The sequence below is a fragment of the Rutidosis leptorrhynchoides genome, chromosome 8 (genome assembly GCF_046630445.1).
Source record: "Rutidosis leptorrhynchoides isolate AG116_Rl617_1_P2 chromosome 8, CSIRO_AGI_Rlap_v1, whole genome shotgun sequence".
NCBI classification, from domain to species: Eukaryota; Viridiplantae; Streptophyta; class Magnoliopsida; order Asterales; family Asteraceae; genus Rutidosis; species Rutidosis leptorrhynchoides.
In genome coordinates, this window is record NC_092340.1 from 26,878,374 (window position 1) to 26,899,487 (window position 21,114).

Genomic DNA, 21,114 nt, shown 5'->3' on the forward strand with positions numbered 1-21,114 from the left:
TCAGTTATTTTTATCAGATCCAAAAATGAACTCAAGGAAACCAGTATCTTGCTTACTACATTTATCTCATATTATTACTTTCCTTTTTTCTGGTTTTATTATTGTATTTCTTGTGACTGCCACCACCATCTCGGCTTCCTATGACGGAAACGAGACCGATCACATGGCGTTGTTATCGTTCAAGAAGATGATCACACGAGATCCGTATGGTGTTCTAACCTCATGGAACACTTCCTTGCATTTTTGTGATTGGAGTGGTGTTTCATGTGGAAAACGGCATAGAAGAGTAACTGCTCTACAACTGATTTCGCAAGGTCTCGAAGGCTCTTTGTCTCCTCATGTAGGAAACCTTACCTTCTTTCGTAAATTTAGACTTTTAAACAACAGTTTTCAAGGAAGCATCCCTCAAGATCTGGGTCGTTTATCCAGACTACGCTTTCTTTCTCTTCAGGGAAACCAATTTAACGGATCAATTCCAACTAACTTGTCATTTTGTTCCAATCTTGAACGGCTTTTCCTTGCTGTAAACCAGATAGTTGGAGGCATACCAAAGGAGGTTAGTTTGCTCTCGAAACTTACTAATCTTTCACTTTACGAAAATAACTTAACTGGTGGAATCCCATCTTCCTTGGGGAATCTCACATCGTTGGGAAATTTCGATGTTTCATCAAATCCTTTGGGTGGGAATATTCCGGACACCTTAGGCAGATGGAAAAGTTTTAAGTTATTTTTTAGCTTGAGATTGTAAACTGTATGGAACGATCCCTCGTTCCCTCTATAACCTCTCGTTTCTAACTACTTTGTTCTTGCCTATGAATCAACTTAGTGGTACTATTCCACCCGACATTGGCACAACACTCACAAATCTTGACTTCCTTGCATTATGGGAGAACCAACTCGGTGGATTTCTTCCACCCTCGATATCTAATTGTTCGAAATTAAGAATATTCGACATTCATAAGAATAATATTAGAGGGACGGTGACCATTGACTTTGGAAAATTAAGTGATATTTTTTCAATAAACTTAGGCAATACCAATCTCCATGGACGCGCAGAAGCTGGTGAAATGAAGTTTATCGATTCGTTGAAAAACTGCAGCAAATTAAAAAGGTTTTATATTAGTAATTGCAAGTTTGAAGGAGTTCTTCCAGGATCCATTGGTAATCTTTCTGATCAAATCGAGATACTAGATGTAGGAGGGAATATGTTATCTGGAAACATCCCTTCAGAGATTGGCAATCTGGTCGGATTGACCGCTTTAGAATTATCAGAAAATCAATTCACTGGGAAAATACCTTCTGTTATTGGTAGCCTTCAAAATCTACAATTTTTCGGTCTACTCCAGAACCAGCTTTCAGGGTGGATCCCAGATGCAATCGGCAACTTATCGGTATTAGATACTCTGTATTTAGATACCAATGTACTCGAAGGCCATATTCCATCACTCCTGGGGAGGTGTCGCCGATTATCAGAATTGTCCATTTATGACAACAAACTTAGTGGCAGTATACCGAAAGAAATTTTACAACTTTCATTGCTAACGCTAACATTAGATCTATCTCATAACAATTTGTCTGGTTCAGTTCCTGCAGAGGTTGGAGACCTCAATATTTTGAGTTATCTGGATTTTTCTGATAATCGTTTATCGGGTGACATAACTAGTACCCTTGGTGGTTGCACTAGCCTTACATTTTTATCCCTCAAGGGAAACTTATTTCAAGGCATGATACCATCATTGTTAAGTTCTTTGAGAGGACTCGAAACGCTTGATCTTTCTAATAATAATTTATCCGGCGAAATTCCACAGTTCTTCGAACGGTTCTCGTTACAATATCTGAACCTAACCTTTAATGATTTTGAGGGTGAAGTACCGATAGTAGGAGTGTTTACTAATGCAAGTTTATTCTCAGTTGTGGGAAATAGTAGGCTTTGTGGTGGCTTAGTTGAACTCGGGTTACCCAAATGCATGTTGACGAAGAAACATAATGGAAAAAAGTTTCCTTTTTTATTATATATATTTTGATTGGGTCCGGACTCATCAGCATATTAAGTTTCGTGTACCTTTGTTATAAAAGGAAAAGCAAGGACCAAGTGCCTCAATCATCATCGATGAATGGGCGATTCTTGAAAGTTTCATACGGTCAGCTTTTGAGAGCTACCAATGGCTTCTCAGAAGCCAACTTAATTGGGAAAGGTGGGTTTAGTTCTGTTTATAAAGGAACACTTGATAAAATGACAAATTGGTTGCAGTGAAAGTATTACATCTTCAAAACCGAGGAGCGAATAGAAGCTTTACAGCTGAGTGCGAAGTATGGCGGAGTATTCGACATCGCAAATTGTTGAAGATAATAACCTCATGTTCTGGTGTTGACTTTCAAGGCAATGATTTCAAAGCTTTGGTTTACGATTTCATGCCTAATGGAAGTTGATATTGCTCAAATACATCATATATATATATATATATATATATATATATATATATATATATATATATATATATATATATATATATATATATATCTCGCAATATCGTGTGAAATACTCTCGAATCATGGATAGTTAAGGCGGTTTCTACAAGTAATACACAAAGGTATGTAAAGTGTATCGGAAAGTGGTTTACAAAGAGTTTTGGTGAATTATGACCGTTCTATAAGTTGTGATTTCATCATAGTTGATTCTGATACAAGTTATGGTCAAATTAGCGCTCTAAAATGATAAAACAAGGCTTCAGATATGTTGGACGCCGTCCAAAATGATTGGGACTCCGTCCAAATGAAGGGAGATTATGAAAAAACGAGACAGTGAAATTCAGCACAACTGGACGCCGTCCAGAAATCTGGACGCCGTTCAGCCCTTCACAACTGGACGCCGTCCAGAATTCTGGACGCCTTCCAGTCCTTTACAACTAGACGCCGTCCAGTAGTAGGTTTCAGCCTACTTTTGCTTTTTGACCAACTTTAACTACTTTAAAAAGTGAATGATTGAAGAGATACGATGAGATACGAACCAGAGGAGTTAGAAGACGATTTTAGGAGCTATTTTGGAGAACTCCAAGCTCTTTGAAGAGGCTTAACATTCAAGAATCAAGATTCAACACCTTCTCCATTCAAGATTCATTCTCTATTAGGTTGATTTCTTGTTCTTAACAATGAATTCTACTTATCAATTGATTGCTATTTTGTTTGTTAATATGATTGTTGGCTAAACTCTATAATGTTTGTCTAGATTAATAACTGAGGTATTGGATGTAATCTTATTGATTGAATGTATCATGTGTGATAGATTAAAGCTTGAATTAAAGAACCATGCTTATTGATGTCAAATCATTTGTATCTAGTTAATTGATATGTTGTTGATAAAGAGAACTCTTGTTGATGTATCATATTGATTTACAATCAACTTGTCTTAGATTGATTGTTTACTAAACCGGACCAAGGGGGTAATTTAGATCAAAACGATTAGACGATATATGGATGAATTGTGTAGAGCGAACGCAAAAGACAATTGGTATTCAAGTCTTTGATCTAGCTAATCAACTAGTCACAAACCAAAAAGGTCTAGGTGATAGGGAACCCTCCACTTAGTAATTCTAGTTTGAGTACTTGCAAAAGAGAACTCTTGGCAAGTCGATTTGGGTGATTAGCATATATATCATAGTTATTTGGTTACAAACACGAGAACTATAGAGAAAAGGGAACCCTTGATCTTGTAATCGAGTTTGCGTGTTTACTAAAGAGAACTCTTGGTAAATCTATTAGGTAGCTTACACATATATTCATTCAATCGGGTCTTAACAATTTAACTTACATCCAATACCGAGGGTAAAATATCTAGATGAACATTTCGTCTCTTTGATTTAAATCAAACTATCTTATTTGCTTTCTTTGCATTTGTTTTCATTATATAAACTTAAAAGACTAAAAATATTGTTTTTACTTTTAATCTTCTCTGATTTGGCTAAATCGTTAAATAGCCACAAAAACATAATATCTTGTACCTTTAAGTTTCATTTACTTAGTTAATCATAATATAGTTTCTAATTCTAGTTTGACTAATACAACTGTCCTTGGAACGATACACGGAACTAAACCATTATTTATACTACTACACGATCGGGTACACTGCCCGTTAGTGTGTAACAATCTTTAATCGGTATTTTTTCATATTATTTCATACAACAATTCATATACCACGTTTCGCACACCAAGTTTTTGGCGCCGCTGCCAGGGACAGTTTTGTGTCAAAATAGAATTGTTAACTAATTTGTGATTAAGTAGTTTCTTAATTATTTTAAATTATTAATAGTCTTTGATTTTTAAACTTATAGAATCGGTGCGTTTAATAGTTTTGTTAGTTGTGTGATTGACAGATTTTAGGTTGCATATGCCACATACCCGAAGTTCAGATTCTCCATTACTTACACCGCTTACAGAACGTGATACAAAGCTTGGTAGGATCCCAAAAGAAGTACTTGAACTTTTTGAATCTTCATCAAAGCAAGAAACTTTTGATTCAGAATCAAGTACAACCAAGCCAAGATACTCTGAATTTGGTGAAACCGTTCATCCTCCAAATTTTGAAATGGAAGGAGAGGCAAGGCAGGTGGTACCAAGACAATCAATGGCGGCCAAGATGAAAGCAACCCGAACCGGACAAGGTAGTGCCATTACTCCGCCCACAGGTGAGGAAAAATTTGAAATAAAAGGACCTATTCTCCAAATGATTAACAACAGATGTCAATTTGGTGGTGGTCCGAATGAAGATGCAAACGAACATATTCGTCTTTTTCAAGAGATATGTCTTCTATTCAAACTTAAACCTGACACTGATCAGGCCATATTTTTAAGACTTTTCCCATGGACACTCCACGAGGAAGCATGAAGTTGGTTAGATTCATTGGCCGAGGCTACGATAGAAACTTGGGATGGTATGATGGAAAAATTTCTTAAGAAATATTTTCCAGCTTCTAAGTCCGCGAGACTCCAACAAGAAATTACCCAATTCTGTCAAAAGCCGATGGAAACCTTATATGAAGCATGGAATCGATTTTCCAAAATGCTAAGAGGTTGTCCAATCCATGGTCTGGATACCTTCCAACAAGTTCAAATTTTTTACAAGGGTTGTGATGTTGCAACCCGAATTTCCATTGATCAAGCGGCCGGAGGTTCACTCATGGACAAAACCGAGCAAGAGGCTTATGAGATAATCGAGAAGCAAGCTGATTATTCTCATGAGTGGCATCAAGAACGACCAATTACTCGTAATGCTCAAGTCCAAAGCGCCGATGCTTATGATGACCTTAGTTCCCTAAGTGTGAAAATAGACGGTGTTGCTCGAAACATGGACAAAATCACCAAGAAAATTCATAGTATGAAGGTAGGTTGTGAATACTGTGGTGGTCTCCATTTAGGAATAGATTGTGATGCCGGTTTAACAATGGCTCAAAAAGAAGAAGTGGCTTTCATAAGCCAAAGAAATAATAATCAATTTCAAGCAAGAGCCCAATTTAACCGAAACTTCAACAACCCCTACAACCCTCAAAGTCAAAATTCCAATTACCAACAAGGGTCAAGTGGTGGGTTCCAACAAAAAACTCCGAGTTTTTATCAAAAACCCCAACAAGAAGAGAAAAAGTCAAATATGGAGAGTTTGTTGGAGAAGTTAATTGCATCTCAGACCCAGCTTGTCACCAATATAAGCCAAACAAACGAGAAGAACGAACACCAATTTAAAAACCAACAAGCTGCAATTCAGAATCTGGAGAAGCAAATGAGTGGTTTAGCTAGTTTACTTAGTGAAAGAAAACCAGGGAGTTTACCAGGCGATACTAATAAGAACCCCCGAAATGAACACGCCAATGTTATCACCACACCGAGTGGTCTAGCATACGAAGCTCCAAAAATGCCCGAAGATTCTGATTTCAGTGTTCCGTTGAACAAAAATGACGAACCGGTTAAGGAGCCGGAACAAGTGGTTGAGAAGGAAGAACGGGAGAAACCCGTAGTGAAGCCATATCAACCACCGCTCCCATACCCAAGAAAGCAACAACAAGAAAGGCTCGAAGTCGAAAGGTTAAAATTTCTGGATATGTTTAAACAAATTAACATAAATATGCCTTTTATTGATGTGATTTCAGGTATGCCCAAGTATGTTAAGTTCTTAAAATACTTACTTACTAACCGCAAGAAGATGGAAAGCGTTTCATCAGTCACTTTAAATGCTAGATGTTCAGCGCTGGTGTCCAACACACTTCCTGAAAAGCTTCGGGATCCAGGTTGTTTTACTATTCCATGTCTAATGGGTGACCTCGACTGTATGAGGGCATTGGCCGATTTGGGGGCTAGTATCAATTTAATGCCCTATTCGATTTACCTTAAATTAGCCCCTGGGGAACTCAAGACCACACGAATGGTTATTCAACTAGCTGATCGCTCTATAAAATTCCCTCGAGGAATAATAGAGAATTTGTTAGTTAAGACCGGGAATCTGATCTTCCGGCAGACTTTGTGGTTTTAGACATGGAAGTTGATGAAAGAATACCAATTATTTTGGGTCGACCATTTTTGAATACTGCTAGATGTGTCATTGATGTTTATGACCAGCAGTTGACCCTTAGAATTGGTGAAGCTAGTGCGACTTTTGCAATTGACAAGTCATTAAAATATCCTGAATCTTCAGATGATACTTGTTATTTTATGCAAAGCATAGATTCGCATTATGAGTTCTTGCAGGAATTTCCCGAATCGGATGAAACGGGTGTATACGATTTGGCGAGTGGAGATGAAGAATTTTCCGTTGAAGAAATGGATGTGATGGCCACTTTGATGGCAAATGGGTATGAACCAACTGAGGAGGAGATAGAACAACTGAACAAAGATAGCGAGTACCGGAGTAAATCCTCAAATGAGGAACCTCCAATTTTGGAGCTTAAGCCCCTCCCTGATCATCTTGAGTACGCTTTCCTTTAGGAAGATTCGAAGCTTCCGGTAATTATTTCCTCACTTCTTTCTAAACATGAAAAAGAAACATCTTGTTTCCTTGTTACAGGCCCACAAACCGGCCATTGCATGGAAAATCCATGATATAAAAGTAATTAGTCCTTCTTATTGCATGCACAAGATCTTGATGGAAGAAAATTCCAAACCAGTGGTGCAACGTCAAAGGAGACTAAATCCTCATATGCAAGATGTTGTCAAGAAGGAAATCATTAAATTGCTAGATGCAAGTCTAATCTACCCAATCTCAGACAGTCCGTGGATAAGTCCGGTCCATTGTGTTCCTAAAAAGGGTGGTATAACTATTATCACCAATGATAAAGACAAGCTTATCACAACACGAACTGTCACGGGGTGGCGAGTTTGTATAGATTATCGTAAGTTAAACGATGCCATGAGAAAAGACCATTTTCCGCTACCATTCATTGATCAAATGTTAGAGAGACTAGCAGGAAATAGCTTTTATTGTTTCCTAGATGGTTTTTCGGGGTACTTTCAAATTCCCATCTCCCCCGAGGATCAAAAAAAGACTACCTTCACGTGTCCCTATGGCACCTTTTCATACCGCCTAATGCCCTTTGGTCTATGTAATGCTCCAGCAACATTCCAAAGTTGCATGATGACCATTTTCCAGGATATGATTGAAGAATGCATGGAAATGTTCATGGATGACTTTTCAGTCTTCGGTGACACTTTCGATTCATGCCTTCTAAATTTGGAGAAAATGCTAATTAGGTGTGAGAAATCAAACTTAGTGCTAAATTGGGAAAAATGCCACTTTATGGTTAAAGAAGGCATTGTATTGGGGCACAAAATCTCAAGTGTTAGTATTCAGGTGGATCCAGCAAAGGTTGACGTCATTGCCAACCTTCCACCTCCTTCAAATGTGAAGGGTGTGAGAAGTTTTCTTGGGCATGCTGGGTTTTACCGTCGATTTATTAAAGATTTTTTAAAAATTGCAACGCCATTGAATAAACTTCTCGAAAAAGATGCACCCTTTGTTTTCACAAGTGAATGCACTAAGGCATTCAATGTTTTAAAACAAAAACTTGTCAACGCACCAATAATCATAGCTCCAAATTGGTCACTACCATTCGAGCTAATGTGCGATGCATCGGATTTTGCAGTTGGTTCAGTTTTGGGCCAACGGGTTGAGAAACGTTTTCAACTCATTTATTATGCAAGTAAGACTTAACAAGGAGCTCAATTGAACTACACAACCACGGAAAAAGAGCTCCTTGCTATGGTCTTTTCTTTTGACAAATTCCGATCATATCTTGTCCTATCGAAGACAATTGTCTTCACCGATCATTCGGCATTGAAATACCTTTTCTCTAAGTCGGTTGCAAAACCTCGATTGCTAAGATGGGTCTTGCTTTTGCAAGAATTTGATATCGAGATTAAAGACAAGAAAGGTGCCGAAAATCTCGCGGCTGACCATCTTTCTAGACTTGAAAATCCCAATCTTGAAGTACTCCATGAATCGAGTATTAGGGATGATTTTCCCGATGAATATCTCATGCGAGTAGAGAAGGTGGAAGACCCGTGGTATGTTGATTTTGCCAATTACATTGTTGGGGGGTACCTAGAAACCGGTTGATCACATCAGAAAAGAAAGAAATTATTTAGTGACCTAAAATACTATTTTTGGGAAGACCCTTATCTATTTAGGCGATGTGCGGATGGAGTTATTCGCAGGTGTGTTTCGGGGAAGGAATGCACCGAAATTCTCCTTGATTGTCACCTTGGTCCAACAGGTGGGCACTTTGGTCCCCAAATCACGGGGAGGAAAGTTTACGAGGCCGGTTTCTATTGGCCTACAATATTCAAAGATGCCTACACTGTTTGTAAGGCTTGTGACTCGTGCCAACGGGCCGGTCAAATCACTAAACGGGATGAAATGCCTCAACAAAGCATCCAAGTATGCGAGGTGTTCGATGTTTGGGGAATTGACTTTATGGGGCCCTTTCCAAAGTCTCATTCTTACCTCTACATACTTGTAGCCATAGACTATGTTTTCAAATGGGCGGAGGCAAAACCTCTACCAACAAATGATGGCCGAGTTGTAGTAACCTTTTTGATGGAACTTTTCTCAAGGTTTGGCACACCAAAAGCCCTTATCAGTGACCGGGGCACCCACTTTTGCAATAAGCAATTAGAAAAGGTGTTGAAAAGATATGGAGTGATCCATAAAATTTCAACATCCTATCATCCCCAAACAAGTGGGCAAGTGGAAAATACCAATCGGTCGTTAAAACGCATACTTGAAAAGACCGTTGGTGCGAATCCAAAAGAGTGGCCAGTTAAGTTAAACGATGCATTGTGGGCCTTTCGCACGGCCTACAAAACATCTATTGGAACCACTCCTTTCCGTATGGTATACGAAAAAGCATGTCATCTCCCTTTGGAGATTGAACACAAAGCGCATTGGGCGGTAAGGGCATGTAATTTGGATTACCAAGAGGCGGGTCGGTTACGTTTGACCCAGTTAAATGAATTAGACGAGTTGAGGCTTGAAGCCTATGACAACTCTCTAATTTATAAAGAAAAAACCAAACAATGGCACGACAAGATATTGAAAAATCCAAAGGAATTCATGGAAGGAGATCGTGTCCTTGTTTACAATGCCCGTTTCAAGTTATCACCAGGAAAGCTTAAGTCCCGATGGTCGGGACCATTTGTTGTTAGAAGGGTGTACTCTTTTGGTACAATTGAAGTGGTGAACTGGAAGGGCGATATTTTTAAAGTAAATGGCCACCGGGTCAAACACTATGTCGATGGTCCCCTGGAAATCGAAGACGAGGTTAGCCTCAACTTCGAGAACAAAGCCTAAATCAAAATGGGGACGAGTTGAGTGAACGACTCGTTAAAGAAAGTTCGCGCGTGTAAATAGTGTGAATTGAGTGTTTTATGATTGATTTGATTGTTTTTAATGTACAAAATGATCTATGATGATGTTATGAGCTTTTGTGTGTTGAAAATGAGAATTTTTATGAGTTTTATGCAAATTTTGAGCCACTAGACCAGTGGGACGTCGTCCAAAATCCCTTGGACGCCGTCCAATTTCAAAGGGTTTTCTAAAATAATGGTCAGTAAGTTTTAGTGAAACTGGACGCCGTCCAAACCTTCTGGACGCCGTCCCACTCTTAACAACTGGACGCCGTCCAGATTTCTGGACGCCGTCCAGATCTTCTTTACTGGACACCTTCCAGAATTTTGGACGTCGTCCAGATTACCTGACCAGGAAAAAAATAAAACGCGTTTTAAAGGTTTATCCAACCCATTTTTCAACCACAAACACTTTTAACTCAGTTTTTCTCTCCCAAACACGAACCAACACTCACAAAACCCTAAAATCTACTTCAAATTCGCGATTTCTTCCTTCAAATCCAAGCTTGAATCATGTTTTCTAGGGTATTGCTACTCCCTTTTCACACTTTTCTTTCTTAATTACTTGATTTGTATGTCTATATGTATAATTTGGTGAAAGATAAGTGTGGGGTGTTTGATTTGCATAATTCTTGTTTAGATTAACATGCCTTAGTTGTTTAATTACCCATTATGTCTTGATTTTGCAATAATTATATGTTTGATGGGTATGTTCATGATTCTAGGGTTTGTAGTGATTAAATCCGAAATTAGGGTAATTAATTCAAGATATTGAGTTTGTTTGTGTTGTTTATGAAGCTTGTGAAATGTTTAATTGTTGTTTATGATGTAGATGTTAATTTGGCTGGGTTATAAATTGAATGTTCTTGAATTTTTAGCATGCTTTGAATTGTAATGATCTTATGAAAGATGTATGCTTGATTTTCATTTGTTTAAGCCTATTGAAGTGGATTGATGGTATGGAATGCTATAATATAATGGCGTTATAATGGTCATTTTGAACTAAATTGTGATAACTTGTGCTATGATTGTAATGAATATCATTAGATTGCAAGTTTAAATGTCATGACCTATGAACGCAACATGCTTGAGTCCTAAGTTGACGCCTAATTGTGAATTTTGTGATCCACATTTTTGAAAGTGTATTTGCAAGTTTATGTTGACTTTGGTTGACTGTGATCAATTATTCTGAACATACGCTTTTGCTTATATGAATCATAATGCTTATGAACTTTGAATGGAATGACTAATTCCCCTTGCTACTCGGTTATGTTTTTAGCTAACATTAACACAACGGTTTCTATGTTCTTTTGGTTTGGTGTTATTATGTTTTGCAGGGACAATCTAGCCGAGGTGGACAACCGAAAAGAGGCAGAACATCAAGAAATGTTCCACCACCACCACCACCACCGGTTCAATAATGACATTCATCATCATCATCTGGCGAAGAAGAAGACGATCAAAATAATCCAATAGTATGGTTAGAACATCTTCGGGACAATGATGATTACGGGGAAACTTTTGCTCGAATTACCCGTATACCAATTAATGCTACATGGTATTTCGACTGGGCTCCTTTGATTGAGGCGGGTATGCACGCCCATGTCACTCGTTTGTTAGCTATACCATATAATAACATAGTGACCTATGCATGGGAACACATTTTCAGTCTACACGATCAAGTGTTTCCCGTGCTATGTAAAGAATTCTACTCAACTTTCCGATTCAATAATGTTCGTGATTCACTATCGGATGCTTTCTTTAGATTCCGACTAGGGGGTGAGGAAAGAAGTTTGAGTAGTTTTGGGTTATGTAGAGTTTTGGGTATTTTTAACGAGCTTACTGACGCACAATTAAGGACATATTTGGTAAGCTCAGATTATCATGGGAGAGTGGGTTTTAATGAACAATCCTTTTGGCGAAGGATTAGGGGGCCAAATGCATCTAGCCCGTTCAAATCAAGCAGACACAGGTATACCGAAATAGCAACCCCTGACGATAAGCTTCTCCATCGACTTATCGCATGTACTTTTAATGCGAGAGTCGAAGGAAATGAAAAAGTAAAATCTCTGGATCTATGGATAATGGATCAAATAAAACGGGGTTGTCACACCGATATACCAGGGTTAATTGGGAACTATTTGCTGGGTATCGCTACGGATGCACGAAGAGATAAACCGCTTCTAGGGGGCCACTACATTACGTGGATTGCTCGTCACTTTAATATTGATCTTAATCGCTTGATTGAATGTGACCATGCAATGAAAGCCTTGAAAAAGGTTTCTTATGTTAACGCTGGGATTTTGATGTACGACGGAAATAGGCGTTTGGTACCTTTTGTGGCAGGTGGCGCGAGTAGTAGTGGAGCAAACGTTCAACAAGAACAACAAGAGGAAGAAGAAGCGGAAATGGAAGCCTAGACAAATGTTCATGATCAAGGTCCTTGGAATCCGTCCCAATCTAGTTGGGATAATTTGGTCAATAGTGTCAATAATATGAGGTTGAGTCAGCAAGGAATGGAGCAATGCCAGATTGCTCAAGTACATAATCAGGGATGGAACAGTTATGGTATTAATTGGAATAACCATAACACCGAGTTATTTTATTCCAACCCCGATCAGTACTATGGGACAACACGTCTGACACCCCAATACTACACTGATCCTCAAAACCCACCTCCACCTTACCCAATTTATAATACTAACGCTTCGATGCAGGATGCAAGGAACAGATTTGAGCAGGAATACCCGCAGGGACGCCCGAGTAGAGATGGCTCAGGAAATTACTTTTGGCCTTACAATAACTAAAGGCCTGCGAGCCTATGATCATTTTGTGGAAACATTTTAAACAATTTATTTGTTATGGTGTGTATTAAAACAATGTTGGTTTGTATTTTTAAACTAATTGTGTGGTTTGATAATGGTTATCGTTTTAAAAACACCATTATTTTTAGCATTATTTGTGTGGTTTGTTATTTTGTGCAGCGTGGTTGAACTTCAAAGACTGGCATTAAGTTCAGCAACATTTGATATTATGATGTATGTATGTTGATAATCGAGGAATGGATGATGCTCTTATGTTGGCAGTAAGTTCAGCGGCATTCGTCTACATGTTCCACGATTTACAGGTTAAAAATTTGAAAATTTCTACAATCACCCTATCACTTTGCCCTCTAAATTTAATCTTTTTTCTAATTTCATGCAATGAGGGCTTTGCATGATCTCAAGTGTGGGGTGGGAGATAGAAATTTATCGGGAATTCGTTTTACAAAAATTAAGGCGTTTATGATCAAAATTTTAAAATTTTCAGGTAGCCATAGTAACGAAAATTGTCCAAAACCCATTTTACATACATTGTGTTCTAAAACTAGAAAAGAAATGTTGAGTTATGTTTTAAATTATTAATAGTCTTTGAAGTTGCACTATCATTCAATTATTTGAATGAAAATCCTACTAGTTTAGTAAAGCTAACTTGTAGGTCACTTGTACCAAAACGAGTATAAACCGTGAGAGAGTGGTGATTGCATAGCGTGGTCGGAGACCGGACCTCGCACCAGATCGAAATCTAAAACAGGACGATCCTCATTGTTTCTCCTAACAAGGACAATGTTGCGTCCGACCACTTTATTATTACCCATAGGATGTATCCATTCCATCCTCAAGGAAGTAAAGTCTTCTGAACGACACACTTGCTGATTTGTTTCAGAAGTTGTAGTCCAGACCAGTTGTAGGGTGACGAAAAATCTTGAAAAGTCATTGCTAAAATTGACTGGAAATCTACCAGGCCTCAACGTCAAACAGGGAAACTGGTAGTCAAAGATTATCTCAATGAGGGAGATTTGCTGGCCAAATGGGAAGCGCACCATGATACACAAAATGTCAGTGATTGATCAGATTCCCAGTGGATAACCTCCGGAAAGGTAAGATATCAGCTTTTAAGCCTGATGAACCTCAATCTTTATGGTTGACTTCGGATTAGATGATTACCTCATGATTATCGATGATATCTGGACGTAATGTGTATCTTCCTAAACACATTATTTTCTTACCAACATCTAGCGATGTTAGGTACTGTGGGAGGGATTGGCTTGACCAATAGCGGGAAACCCGCACTCATTTTCCAAAATTCAGAAAATCCGACAAAAATCGGAAAACGTGCCTAGTGTAAAAACTAGCATTATATTTTCAAAAACATAAAACGTTTTCATAAGGTCCTGATTTCCGTAGGATAAAATTTTTCGGATATTTGGCTCTAAACTCCCAAAAATGTGTGCGTGTGTTCTCATTGCGTAAATAGCGTGAGTGTGATTACAATAAAGAGTGTGTTTCTTATAGCGTGAGTTTGCATTTCAAATAAACATGTGTGTTTCATGTGCTTCGCGTAACTTGTGTGATGTGTGTACTATATATTAAGTATGTTTGATATTGTTCTCCTTCGTAAGAAAGAATTGATTGAGGACAAGCAAGGTTTAAGTGTGAGGTGTTTTGATATTGCTCAAATACATCATATATACATATCTCGCAATATCGTGTGAAATACTCTCAACTCATAGATAGTTAAGGCAGTTTCTACAAGTAATACACAAAGGTATGTAAAGTGTATCGGAAAGTGGTTTATAAAGAGTTTTGGTGAATTATGACCGTTCTATAAGTTGTGATTTCATCATAGTTGATTCCGATACAAGTTATGGTCAAGTTAGCGCTCTAAAATGATAAAACAAGGCTTCAGATATGTTGGACGTCGTCCAAAATGATTGGGACTCCGTCCAAATGAAGAGAGATTATGAAAAAACGAGACAGTGAAATTCAGCACAACTAGACGCCGTCCAGAAATTTGGACGCCGTCCAGCCCTTCACAACTGGACGCCGTCCAGAATTCTGGACGCCGTCCAGTCCTTTAAAACTGGACGCTGTCCAGTATCTTGGACGCCGTCCAGTAGTAGGTTTCAGCCTACTTTTGCTTTTTGACCAACTTTAACTACTTTAAAAAGTGAATGATTGAAGAGATACGATGAGATACGAACCAGAGGAGTTAGAAGACAATTTTAGGAGCTATTTTTGAGAACTCCAAGCTCTTTGAAGAGGATTAACATCCAAGAATCAAGATTCAACACCTTCTCCATTCAAGATTCATTCTCTATTAGGTTGATTTCTTGTTCTTAACAATGAATTCTACTTATCAATTGATTGCTATTTTGTTTGTTAATATGATTGTTGGCTAAACTCTATAATGTTTGTCTAGATTAATAACTGAGGTATTGGATGTAATCTTATTGATTGAATGTATCATGTGTGATAGATTAAAGCTTGAATTAAAGAACCATGCTTATTGATGTCAAATCATTTGTATCTAGTTAATTGATATGTTGTTGATAAAGAGAACTCTTGTTGATGAATCATATTGATTTACAATCAACTTGTCTTAGATTGATTGTTTACTAAACCGGACCAAGGGGGTAATTTAGATCAAAACGATTAGACGATATATGGATGAATTGTGTAGAGCGAACGCAAAAGACAATTGGTATTCAAGTCTTTGATATAGCTAATCAACTAGTCACAAACGAAAAGGTCTAGGTGATAGGGAACCCTCCACTTAGTAATTCTAGTTTGAGTACTTGCTAAAGAGAACTCTTGGCAAGTCGATTTGGGTGATTAGCATATATATCATAGTTATTTGGTTACAAACACGAGAACTATAGAGAAAAGGGAACCCTTGATCTTGTAATCGAGTTTGCGTGTTTACTAAAGAGAACTCTTGGTAAATCTATTAGGTAGCTTACACATATATTCATTCAATCGGGTCTTAACAATTTAACTTACATCCAATACCGAGGGTAAAATATCTAGATGAACATTTCGTCTCTTTGATTTAAATCAAACTATCTTATTTGCTTTCTTTGCATTTGTTTTCATTATATAAACTTAAAAGACCAAAAATATTGTTTTTACTTTTAATCTTCTCTGATTTGGCTAAATCGTTAAATAGCCACAAAAACATAATATCTTGTACCTTTAAGTTTCATTTACTTAGTTAATCATAATATAGTTTCTAATTCTAGTTTGACTAATACAAATGTCCTTGGAACGATACACGGAACTAAACCATTATTTTTATTACTACACGATCGGGTACACTGCCCGTTAGTGTGTAACAATCTTTAATCGGTATTTTTCCATACTATTTCATACAATAATTCATATACCACGTTTCGCACATCAGAAGTTTACATGATTGGCTCCATACAAGTGAAAATTATACATCTAGACTCAACCTTGTTCAAAGAATAAATATTCTCATCAACATCGCATATGCACTTGATTATCTTCACAATCACTGCATACCAAGCATTGTTCATGGTGACTTGAAGCCTAGCAATATTCTACTTGATGAAGATATGGTGGCCCATGTTGGAGACTTTGGTCTAGCTCGATTTCTTGGAACAGATTTAAGCTTAAACAGTTCATCTATCATAAAAGGAACAATTGGTTATGCACCCCCAGGTAAACTGTTAAACTGATGTACTCCTATACATATACTTAATTTACTAATAAACTATTATTCTGTAGTAATTGCTTATAACTTGCAGAGTATGGTCTTGGAAATGAGATGACAATCAGTGGGGATATCTATAGTTACGGAATATTATTATTGGAAGTGATGACCAGGAAAAAGCCAACAGATGACACATTTAAGGAAAGTGTTAGCCTTCATAATTTTGCTTACATGGCCTTACCAGATCATGTAAATGAGATTATCGATGGGGAACTTTTAAATCTTCATCATGAGGATTCTGTCAATGCGAGAAGTAGGCTTTCAAATGCAAAGATTATAGAGGAATGTATTGCTCTAACTGTGAAGATTGGAGTATCATGCTCTGTTGATTTCTCATCTCAACGGATGAATATCACAAATGTTGTTCAGGAGTTGCAACATATTCTGGATGCAATTCAACGTATTTGAGGTGCCCCGTTCTATCCTTTTATCGATATGTTGTCCTAGATTATTACTAAATGGTTTGACTTGATCGGTGTATGTATCTTTCAGCTTTTCAGGTATAGTACCAAGATTGCATTGAAGAGTTGAAAGTAAATTCCAAGTAGAAGATGATGTGTGTTAGACTTGCATTATATTTACTGTCATAGATGTTCAATATATGGTTTGATTTCACATTGATATACGAGTAATTATATAAGTTTGGTTATGTAGCAATTTAAGGAGTATCGCATTGTCTTGTTTGATTTCATATGTGATATAATTATATATGTGGGATATTCTGGCATTATTGACATTTTTTCATGGAGAAGATAACTATAAAGGATGACAACGGGTGGAAAAAAATCCGCGACCCGCAGGTAATCGTACCCATGATGGGCGGCTATATTAAAAAAATAATAATAAAAAATTCACCAGCGAGTACAGGTAAAACTTTGTATATGTTGGCGGGTCGCGGATATACCCGTTAACCCACGTGGAGTCTGATAGGAAATATTTGTGATAGAAGCTGTAAACTGATGTATTAGTGTATGATAGAATATACTTGTAATAGCATCGTATATTATGGTACTTCCTCAAATCACAATTAAACGCAACCTATCCACTAATGGTACATGAATTATATTATATGTATAATAATATCATTACTATATGAACCGCCAACAAAGTTCAGGCAAGACACAAAACATAGAAAGAATTGATATGTTACTGCATTAATCATTGAAAGAATACTAGTCCAAGCCATGATAATTAGTATCTAGTTGATCACTAGTTGTTTCCTAGTAAAAACTGAAGAAGCGTTAAAAAAGGTAATATAGAGTATAAACCATAGCAGATGCAAATCCTTATCAATATGAATTCATTAGGAGGTTTTCGGAGGGTGGGTATTTTTACTCTAATGTAACGGGCCTGAACGGATTATTGTGTGACCATTTTTAGAATCTTTCCGGGCCATCCCAAGATTCATTTATAGAAAATTATTTTAGAAACTACAATCATCTCTTAATTATTTTTTAAAAACACAATAGTCAGCCAAATAACTCTCTCTCCCTTACAATATTACTCTACGGAGTAGAAATTATGCTTAATGGCTGGCTAATTGTCGTTCCAACTTCATCGTTTTCGAAAATGTTATCATTACGAATATTTTAAGATTCGATACATATAATAGTATATATAAATATATATTTAATAAAACTATTTTAAAAAGTAAGCGTTAATCAACACACGTTGTGTCCCCGTTACGTCTGACGCGTCATTTTTTAGGCATGGCCGATGCATCCCCACTCGCGTCTTTTCTGCATTCTCGAGTTTTATTTTAAACAGAAAGGAAAGAAAACAGACAGATTAAAAAATAACAGTGATTCTCGAGTTTTAATTTTAAGCGGAAAGGAGGAGAGAGTAGATTATTAGAAGGGATAGTACAGTTATATTTTGTTAACAACACTCTCCACTCATATTTGGACGGATTAGGAAGAATAGTAAAACATTTATCTCCTTTCTTTTCCGCTCCTTTCTGTTGGCAAAAAAAAAAAAAAAAAAAAAAAAACTCAAGAATACAACAACCTTGCCTACACAAACACGATACCTTTACCAATCCCAGCTACACAAACACACTATACCTACATTTTGGCGGCCATTTTCGGACTCAAATTCTCAAAAAAATCAAAATATCAAAATAAGAAAAAAAATAAGAGTCCCAACACAGCTCACAACATCATACTACTCGATCCGATCTCACATTCCAACCCTCTCCCTCTCGAGTCTTGACTGCACAGACTACGATCTGCGCCCATCATCAGTTTTAGCTATCCCTGACTTGAGGTTTTGTTGTAATTACTCTCCATTTATTAAATATAATTCCTTTTTTGTAACTTGTTTAATTCGTTAGTTATCAGATAACCTCTGAATTTCACCTTCATTTAAGGGCTTAGGGTTTGGAAAAACCTGTAATTTTTGGGGATACAGTGAGAATATTACTCCGTATAATGTTAATTTTAAATTAGGTTAGTTAATTAGGGTCTAATTGAATTGCTGACATGTTTATAATTGAATTGCTGACATGTTTATAGAGTATAGTCCGGATATGACCTAAATTAAATTAGTACTTTAGAACCCTAGGTTACTGTCCTGTCTAATTGAATCTGTTTTTTTCTTAAATTTATGCTACCTTGGTTCAATTTCTAGCTTACATATAGTTCTATTTGAATTCAGTAAATTATTGCTGTGGGCAACTTAATTACAATTTCCGATGCCTAAACGGAAGGCACCGAAGAAGACTAATAAACAGACTGCAACATCTCATGTGAATAATAATGATACTGATACAAATGTACTTCCGGAAGAAAATGCATACTCTGACCAAGCAGGTATCTAAAATTTTCCTCATCCACATATTTTCATTTTCTAGTATCAATGTAGTTTTGGGTTATTGTTGGACGGATGTCCAAATTTGACTAACATTTATCAAGTTGAAATTTGTATTTGCATGAAATACATGTGAAGTACTATTTGGAAATAATTGTTGCCTACTCACCGAAGAAAAATGGGTTTTGCATTCCTATAAGTCAAAGAAGGCAGGCAATTGTTTATTTCATGTTTTTCACATGGATGACCCATATGTGGTTGCTTTTGTCTTCAGAGCATGTATCATGTAAATGTGCATGTATAAATAGCAGACCATGCACGAAGGAATAAGTATCCAAGAGTGGGATCAAGTGATCCAGGGAGGATCAAAGTATCACAAAGAGAAAACACAGTTGATCGATAATATCAACGGAGAGTGTGTATTTGTGAGGTCGAGAGTTTTATTCTTGTAAGGAGTGTAAAAGAGTGTACAAGAAACTTAGATTTTATACTAAAATCTAAGGGGCTTGGGTTTGGGTTTAACTCATAGTGTACTTTTTCTTTTACCGGGTTCTTTTATATTATAAGAATAAAGGAGACTCTTGGGGTGGATGTAGGCAGAGTTTGCCGAACCACGTTAAATCGTCGTGTTATCAGTTACTTTATTTGCTTTCTATTATTTCTCGCATGTTTGTCTCAAACTAATTATATCCTCGCTTCCGCTGGTGTGGGTGTGCTAGGCAAATTGTCATAACAAGTGGTATCAGAGCATCCATCCAGGTGTTTCGGATTGTTTTTTTTTTTTTTTTTTTGGAGATGGCGAGAAATGGCGGTATGCAATTTAAGGTGGAGCCATTTGAGATGGCGGATGACGATTGGTATATTATTGAACACATGGATGTGTTTAATGGTCTGGTTAATCAACTTGAATAAGTTGAGGTTTAAAGGAAGAAGAAGATAAGACCCTTATTCTTCTTGCCTCTCTTCCCAGTTCGCAGGATAAGAGACGAAGATTCGATGACCGTTTTGAGAATGGGTTTGCTATGGTTGGTCATGGAAGGGGAAGGTTTGCCGCGAAGAGATTTAGTGATAACAGTAGGTCTAGATCAGGAGACGACGTGAAGGATATCCAGTGCTTCAAATGTCATGAGTGGGGTAATTAAGGAAGGACTGTCCACTCTGGAGGAATGGTGAAGGTAAATCTGGTGGTTCATCGGCTGCGGTAGCAGTTATTGTACCGGTGGGAGATGTTCTCACAATCTCCAAAAGTTCTACTTCTGCTCAAGATGAATGTATTTTAGATTCGGGTTTTACGATGCATGTGTGTTCCAAGGAAGCTTATTTTGATAAGCTAATGTTAAAGAAAGCCGGGTGCTGACTTTAGGTGATGGTTCAACATGTGATGTTGAGGGTGTTTGCATGGTGAAAATAAAATTGTTTCACGGAGCTGCTTACGCTCTTGGTGGTGTGGCGTATACACCAAGGATGTGCAAGAATCTAATTTCCTTATGCGTGTTGGATTCTCAAGGATACGGCTATTCGGCCGTAGGTGGAGTTATGAAAATCACACGTGGTGTGAAGGTCCTGATGACGCGAGAGAAGTATGAGGGTTTATATCGTCTGGTGGCAAGTACAAAAGGTACTCGTGTCTCGAAGGTTTTGAAAGCGTGCACACGGGAACATGTCGGGAACATGTTGGGACATGTTTGACCAAGGTAGACGATGGTGAGAAGGAAAATCCTACTATGGTAGGAGATGTGATTCGAGACTCCTCTCCGGAGTCAACCGGGTAAGTTGACGGGGTCAGCTGCACATGGTTATTGGCTAGTTTTTATTTGAATCGGGGTTCAGGACCAAGGTGATTCAAGGTGTGTGCAGTGGTGGTAA

General features: G+C 37.5%; 1 protein-coding gene and 1 pseudogene across 2 annotated transcripts in view; both read left to right on the plus strand.

The window, feature by feature from the left end:
- Positions 1-11: 11 nt before the first annotated feature.
- Positions 12-20,605, plus strand: LOC139863248 (uncharacterized; annotated as a pseudogene).
- LOC139864887 (uncharacterized) overlaps positions 18,559-21,114 on the plus strand; it is a 38,181-nt gene continuing 35,625 nt past the window's right edge. Inside the window, exon 1 of one of the 2 annotated variants that reach the window (XM_071853452.1) lies at positions 18,559-18,713. The gene's annotated coding sequence lies outside the window, so the exon portion shown is untranslated. The remainder of the gene's footprint in view (positions 18,714-21,114) is intronic. The other variant, XM_071853451.1, reaches the window with a different exon arrangement.